The sequence below is a fragment of the Haemaphysalis longicornis genome, unplaced genomic scaffold (assembly GCF_048455015.1).
Source record: "Haemaphysalis longicornis isolate Haplotype H1 unplaced genomic scaffold, Haemaphysalis longicornis Haplotype H1 scaffold_1, whole genome shotgun sequence".
Taxonomy (NCBI): Eukaryota; Metazoa; Arthropoda; class Arachnida; order Ixodida; family Ixodidae; genus Haemaphysalis; species Haemaphysalis longicornis.
The window spans coordinates 18,560,809-18,568,246 of NW_027526203.1; positions in this window are offsets into that span (position 1 = coordinate 18,560,809).

The following is a 7,438-nucleotide window of genomic DNA, read 5'->3' on the forward strand; positions in this document are numbered from 1 at the left end:
CTTGTAGGGGCAGCGACGGTAGATGTGGTCAGCCTCTCCAAAGTGGTAGCGCAGCGGGCGATTATCGGGCGTTCCCCACACGTCGGTCTTCCTTTGGGTGGGGAGGTTGCACCGCATATGGTAGGGCCGACGACAGGGGACGACGGTACGGAGCCTCGTGACGATAGGGTGCAGGTGGGTGAGGTATACAAACAGCAGTCACGTAGGCCATGGTTTTGCGGCTCACGGGGTGCTTCTGGCGTCATTGTAGTTACCAGCGCCTGCTGCAATTCTTCGCTAATGATTTCAGAAAGCGAAGGGACTTTGGTTGCGGTGGCGTTGGAAAAAGTTTCCGCAGCTCCTCTCTCACTACTGCGAGCATAGTCTCGCGCAGGCTATCTGCCGGAAACCGCATGCTGTCGACGTAGTTCGCATTGGCCGCGCCAACAAAGTTGAAGTCATACTGCTTAGCACGGATTTCGAGGTCCTTGTTAATTTTGCTGGCTTCGGTCATGAATCCGGCGACGGTTTTTTTTTAGGGTTGCGGTCACGTCCAGCAAGCAGTTCCTCCTTCATACCGCGCATCAAGTAGGGTAACTTCGTTTCTTCCGGCATGCAAGGAAGACCATGCCTGAAAAGCCTTTTTATCTCTTTAATGACCACAACAAGACTTTCGTTAGGGTGTTGTGTCCGCGTCTGCAGCGATACCTCAGCCCACTCTTTTCTCATAACTGTAGTAAACGTCGTCAACAATTGCCATCTGAGTTCGTTCCAGGACTCCATGGAACTCTGATGGTTTTCAAATCAGATGCGTGCTGAATCTTCAAGGTAGAACACTTGCATGAGTGTCTCCGCATCGTCCGATCGGTTGAACAGCCTGACCCGTTCGTCTTGCTCGAGCAGTCTTTGGGATCCTCCGTAGGTAACCCATGGAATGATGGGGGCTCCCTGGGTTGCTAAAGAACAGGGCAGGACTGGAAGCGCTTCTCATGGTGCCCGCGCGGATAGCGGTGGTTTTCGCAATGTCTTCTTTCTTTTCTTTATCCGGAAACAGTGCAAGCTCGGGCTGAAGACCTTGCTGTCGGTGGCTGACACGAGTTAGGCTTGCTTGTCGGCTTGACGAAGGCCTGACCAGATGCCACCTAGCCAAAACGACGCAGCTGTCTTGATGGAAAAAAGAAGTTTATTCGAGCGAACTTGTGCTCCCCTAACAACTCAAAGAATACACAGGCGGCGAAGCAGCAGCCAACAAAGTGACGTGCGCAGGCGAGTGTCGGCGAATCGAATGACGTGGCGTCTGCTCTGCGAGAATTTATCTTGCGGTGCGGGTGTTTCTTGAACCGTCGAATTACATCGAAAACACTTTAGATGAAAGAAGACTATTCTAGGCTAGTGGCATTAGGCCAAACAGTATCCCTATCAAATGAGATTATCCCCGCTAAGCAAGACAAAAGAATGGAACATGCGCTCCACGTGGGACACACATAACACAGCCCGGCTCAGCCGAGCGGTCAAAGCAAAAACATAAATAAATGAATCCAATGCATGGTTCCCGGCAATATATTCATACAGACGCACTAACAAAGGTATGAACGCATCGGAATACCATTGAAATGCCCTTCGCCATGAGCGGCGCTTTCCAGCCATTCAAACTACCCGCTAAAATCGTTGTCCGCAAAACCGAAACCGAAAGTTAGCAGTTAGTTCTTTGCCCTGCTGCTCGGTGGGCTCCAGTCAATTCGGCCGCAGGCTTCTATGGGAATGTCCTCTCTTATTTGTATTTCTTTCTCCATTATGTAGTCGCGGCCATTGCCTCCTCAAATTCCACCGCGCCCACTAGCTGCTGGTCCCGGTTGAAAGCTCCTTCCCCGTTGGAACGCCGGCTGGAAAGTCATTCCAAGCGACATCGTCGCGTCGGCGGACCTCGTTGACCAGCTGGTTATAGTTATTCTGGTGGAAGAATAATCTGGTGGAAGAATAGTGTGGCCGCATATAAAGTATTAAATGCAGAGCATTTCAGTAACTCACGATGTCACCCGCGTTGACGTCCGTAGTCGTAGTCCGCACCCCTCCCCCTACACTATATAAAAAAATACTATCCGGCGCCCGGTTTCGATCCCTCGACCATGCGGGCGGAACGCAATGTACATGGTGCTCTACCCACTGCGCTACAAAGCCGACACAGAATGGGAGGCTACGAACGCGCCTTATATCTTTGACTCATTCAAACTACGTCAAGAAGCTGCTGATACATTAAATGCAAAGCATTTGTTAGTCGCACGATGTCCGGCGTCGGCGTCGGCGCCGTCCACACGCTCACTGCGCATGCGCGTCGAGTCGAGGCGATAACGAACACTCTCTCGCGAGGGGCATTGGATTGGATTCGATTGGATTGGCTTGGATTGGATTGGCTTGGATATGCTTGGATTGGATTGGATTGGATTTGGATTGGATTGAATTGGATTAAAGTGGACTGTGTTGGATTGTGTTGCGTCATAGCCGTGGCACGTTGCGTCATGGCCGCGGCAGACGCGCTGGGGGCGGCGCATGTGCAGTACTCTCTCTTCCGCGGTTTCCTCTCCTTCGGGCGCACTGCGCATATAACCGGGGTGCCGTTCTCCGGCGAAGCAACATCCGCGCTTGGCTCAAACACCTGAGTCCACGCCGCTTTACCAGTACGCCAACGTCGTCATCGACTGGGACCGGCTTACGCAGTCCCCTCAACGTATATAACCGGCGGAGCGCGCGTTCGGAATTCAGTCAAGGGCGTCTTTGCTTGGCTTTCGCTTGACGTGACGCTTTGCTTGACTCGAGTAGATGCGACGCATTTACTCGAGTTCCCCCCGTGGGAAGATGCGGGCGGCTTTTTTCTCCCTCCTTCCGCCGGTGTATGTAACGACTAGTTATGCACCCATTCCCTGTTTTTGGTTTAAAGGTCGAAGACATGAACGCAAAAGCACGCGTACCCACATGCGTCCCCGGCTTCAGAACCGGTTTGGCTGCCGGATGACCCGCGGAATCAGCCGCTTTCTCGCGCATCCAACCTGCTAGAAACCGATGGAAACCGGATTTCTCGAGCGGGCATGTGTCTCCAGCTTAAAGGAGCCATGAAGACAAAATGCAAGTTGGGTTTATTAGAAAGACTGCTTAGTCCCGATAACAATGATACCAATATTATCGCAATCTTCGAACAAATAACGGAGATATAAAAGAAAACGTGTGAAGCAGTCGCGACCCCCTAGCCAATTTCCCGCAACTTTTCTATGACGTCACGGAACCTTGTTTGTGCGATTGGCGGCCGCCTAACTGACCTGTCGCGACGACACACGACTGGCGTCTGTAATGGGGCCTATAGTTCCATTTGACCGCATCACTCGAATGCTAACGTGCCGTTAACGCACTGAAAATTATGTTTTATTGTTGGCCCGTATGACGTCATTCTTGCTCACAACACGTCACTGTGGCGCAAAATTTGAAAGTTTTTAAATACTTCTTGCTTTTTTTTCGTTAAAAAACATCTTTTGTGGCTCTAATGGAGCTGAGTGAGATACTGAATCCTAGTTCTTTCAAATTAAACGAAGTTGTATTTTCTCTTCATGGCTCCTTTAAGGCGTGTCTGGCATAGGGGCGCGGGGAGAGGTCATGCACGTATAGCAGGGTTACCGATGACATACCCGTTGTGGTGGTGAAAAATTTTAACGTGGAAGTCTCATTGCTCAAAGCACCCTGCCAGCTGTCCTCCGCAATCGAGCCGTATGGGACTGGGTCGGCGTGTTGCACAGACAAAAAGATGCCTACGACTGGTCAGCGAAAGGGAAAACCACGTGTATGTTATTTAGAACAAAGGTCTGGGCCTTCGACGGGTTAACTCGCCATGGGACGGACGCAGCGATGGCTCGGAGGTACAGCACTCGCCTTGTAAGCGGGAGGTACTGGGTTCGAATCCCGGGCCATCTCCCCTATATAATATATAATATATAAATATATAAAAAGACTATCGTTAATTCCGGGCCACCTCCAATATTGTGACATCTTAGAGGGAGCGAAGCATGCAGTGTACAAGTGCATTCTTGGTGGCTTCGTGATATTGGCCACCGAGATGCAACTGTTGGGGATTTCATCACTTGGGAAGTTCACGTCGTTTAGGAAGTTCACCCGGCTTGCACAGAAAATCGCCTTATAGAAAGGGGCGGCTGTAAAAACGCAGAAAATTCTACCACAGCGATGGCTGAGAGCTACAGTGCGCGTCAGGCTTGTCTAGGGCAAGCGTACGTGCGGCTTTTGAGCATGCTGGCGACATCTGCTGATAGTTGCTGGGGTGGAGATAGCTTGCCATTGCGCGTGCGTGGATCTCGGACAGGCTCGGATCGGTCATCTTATAGCATGGGCCTCTCAAACTTACAGACACCACACCCCACAAGGGGCGCTTTTATTCTGAAGTGGGAATCGTAGGCGGTGACACGGGGTAAGCGCGTAATTTGACGCCATGCATTATGAGTGCAGCCGTTACTTAATCACACAAAAGTTTTGACGGAAAGCGTTGCAGTGCGTTCTTCTTGCGTGCTTTTAGTTTGCTAAACATGAGATTCAGATGATTAGCGGAGGTCGTTTTCTAGCATTGCGTAACCGCCCGATGAATTATTGCACCGTGTCGAACGACGGGTCTATCTGGCCTGTCAACGCTCCCGGCTGCCACTGGGAAAGACAATCGCCCCTCGAGGGTGCTGGCGTCTGCAAATTCGAGCGGCACATGCGAAACGAAGACCGGCCTGACCCTGTCCGAGATCGGCGCACGCGCAATGGCAAGCTATCTCTAACCCAGCCGCTATCAGCAGATGTCGCCCGCACGCTTCCAAGCCGCGCACTCGCTTGCCCTAGACAAGCCTGACGTGCACTGTACAGCACTTGCCTCGTATGCGTGGGGTACCGGGCTCGAATCTGCGTACCGCCGGGTACCCACCGGTTTCTTTAACAGGTGAAGGCGTCCCTGTTCGAGTGCTACCCTTGAAAGGAGAATCAACGGCAGGAAAGCTGCCTTTACCCTTTTTAGGGTCTTCTGACCCTTGTCCATCTGGCGGGGTCCCCGGCCATCATGCCGCGTTGCCGCATTGCCGGGAGGGAAAGAGTTTGGCGGCATGTCCAGCCACAGGCAGTTGCGAGTTGAGCATCCACCGTGGCTGTGGAAGGCACCATGTGCACTCGTGTGCCTTGTTGGCGCCGAGCACCTACTGGTACAATAGGTACAAGCGACTCCCCGGCCTGGCGCTCGGCCCTTGTGTGGGACTACAACGCTTGGGAAGTTCACCCGGCTTGCACAGGAAATCACCCCTATGGAAAGGGTAGGCGCAAAAACGCAGGAACGTTCCTTTATATATATATATATATATAAATCTAGAGAAAGATAAACTCACAAAGCGCGCAGAAATAGTATAAGTAAAGAGTCGGATACACAGCAAGAACAATAACAAACAATGTTTACTTACGTAGCGGCAATGGGACTTGCCTTCATCAGAGTAAAGTTACATGATTATGGTGTCGCAAACATTGAACACATTTCTTATATAGGTTTGCATAAAACTGTAAGAAGGAATGGAAAATGTTTCGCAAATGGAGAGTGTGCATACAGTCAGGCTACGCCTACGTTACAACATCAACCAACAAAAAAAAAAAAGGGGGGGGGGGGGAGCAAGAGAGAGAAAAAGGGGTCGTGTTAACAATGCAGCGTTCAAGGTTGCACCATGACGGGTCAACGTATGCCGCGCGGGTTGCAAGTGCAGACAATGGGGGATAATGGTCAACCGCGGTTTGTAAAGAAAGGGAAGAGTATACAGCAAGGTATTCAGTGGCTGGGGAGACTGGTTCTAGGGAAAGCGAAGATGAATGTGCCCCCCGCGGATGAAGAGAATAGATAGGGGGCACAAAAGAGCATTTCACAGAAGCTAGCAATCGAACAGGAGATAGGTAGGGTCACAAAAGGTTATACATGAATAGATCACAAAGAGTTAAACATTCTTAAGTGGTGGTGGGAACGAGGCCTCCTTCTCCCGGACAAATGGCATTGTTGAGCCGCATTAAGCTAACAAAGCTGCTGTATTAGGAGAGTTTCTGCGAATTCTGATGGCAAACTCGAGGGTAGGAATAATGAACATAGTTATAAAAATTATGAAGCCGCTAAGTTTATTCGAGGGATAAGCACGTTAATTTTCCGTAACTTTCATTAATTCCAAGTGTGGCTGACCCAAACTTATAAATGAGATAAGATTCCCGAACCTCGCGGTCGTGGTGCGTTTTGAAATCCGCCTTCAACACGACCCCTTTTTCTCTCTCTTGCTCCCCCCCCCCTTTTTTTTTTTGTTGGTTGATGTTGTAACGTAGGCGTAGCCTGACTGTATGCACACTCTCCATTTGCGAAACATTTTCCATTCCTTCTTACAGTTTTATGCAAACCTATATAAGAAATGTGTTCAATGTTTGCGACACCATAATCATGTAACTTTACTCTGATGAAGGCAAGTCCCATTGCCGCTACGTAAGTAAACATTGTTTGTTATTGTTCTTGCTGTGTATCCGACTCTTTACTTATACTATATATATATATATATATATATATATATATATATATATATATATATATATATATATATATATATATACACAGAAAGAAATGCGGCCAGTCTACAACGCCAAAGAAGGCATAGGGGAACAGTTAGACGATTTATTACTTTTTATTTTTATTATTAATTACGTGGGAAAGAAAGAAAGAAAAACACGCGCCCAGAGTGGGGACCGAACCCACGCCTTTCGATTAGATCTCGAATGCCTTACCAATTCGGCTATCTGGGCGACTGTGTTCTCCTTCGCTTTCTGGGGTATTTATATTTACTACAACTGTATCTGACGCTTGAGGGTGGTAGCCAGCGCCACTCAGACTACACGGGGAGAAGGGGACCTTCTTTTTAACCCCCGGGGCGTGACGCGAAGGTCTACAGCCTGTCATAAGCAGGTAACTGGCGGGAAAGGCTGCCAGAACGAGGGCCTGGGTTCTGGCAGCCTTGATGCCAACGTAGCATAAGAGGGTTTCCCGCCAGTTACCTGCTTATGACAGGCTGTAGACCTTCGCGTCACGCCCCGGGGGTTAAAAAGAAGGTCCCCTTCTCCCCGTGTAGTCTGAGTGGCGCTGGCTACCACCCTCAAGCGTCAGATACAGTTGTAGTAAATATAAATACCCCAGAAAGCGAAGGAGAACACAGTCGCCCAGATAGCCGAATTGGTAAGGCATTCGAGATCTAATCGAAAGGCGTGGGTTCGGTCCCCCTCTGGGTGCGTGTTTTTCTTTCTTTCTTCCCCACGTAATTAATAATAAAAATAAAAAGTAATAAATCGTCTAACTGTTCCCCTATGCCTTCTTTGGCGTTGTAGACTGCCGGCATTTCTTTCTGTATTTCCTAACGAGCCCCTC